This window comes from Trichechus manatus, unplaced genomic scaffold, assembly GCF_000243295.1.
Source record: "Trichechus manatus latirostris isolate Lorelei unplaced genomic scaffold, TriManLat1.0 scaffold00118, whole genome shotgun sequence".
Lineage (NCBI taxonomy): Eukaryota > Metazoa > Chordata > Mammalia > Sirenia > Trichechidae > Trichechus > Trichechus manatus.
Window position 1 is genome coordinate 7,709,494 of NW_004444054.1, and position 829 is coordinate 7,710,322.

Below are 829 nucleotides of genomic sequence, written 5' to 3' on the forward strand. Positions count from 1 at the left end.
AAAGTCTGGTAATACCAAATGTCAAGAACGAAGTAAAGCAAACAGAAATCTAGTACACCACTAGAAGTAAAAATTGGGACAATAAATTTGAAAATTTAGTTAACATTATCTAGTAAAATTGCAATTTAACTGGAAGGTGGGATGGAAGGGAGAACTAGTATGTAAAGGAATTTGTTGTTAGCTGCCACCATGTCTTTCTCCCTAGTCCATCGTAGTTTGGGAGCCCTGCTGAAATCTGTTCAGCATTATAGCAACATGCATTCCAGATGGGTGGTGGTTAGGCATGAGGTGTATTGGGCAGAAATCAAACCTGGGTCTCCGGCAAGGAAGGTGAGAATTCCACCACTCAACCACCAATGCCTCAAAGGAATTTGGGAGACATTATATTATAACTCAGTGTTAGGATTTCTAGTTCCTTTTTAATTCTTTTGATTGCATTTGGAAGTGATTTTCATTTAGTCATTCACTCATCTATCCAATATTTATTAAGTCTTAACTAGTTCTAGGCATCCTATTAGACCCTAGGACTACATAGTAGAAAAGCAAGGTTCCTGCCATCAAGTCACTTAAAATCAGGTAAAGGAGATAGACAACCAAATCTATAATTACCACATAACATGGTAAATACAGTGATACAAGGATGCAGAGGGAGAAAGTGAGAAGAGGTACCTCCTGAAATGAGTACTGAAGGATGTCTGAGCAAGATGAAGAAGAAAGAGGGACATGACATTCCAGACCAAAGGAAAGAATATGCAAGGAAGGTAAGGAAACATGGCATTTTAAAGAACTGTAAGAAGACTGGTTTTGCTGCACTATAGGCTATATATTA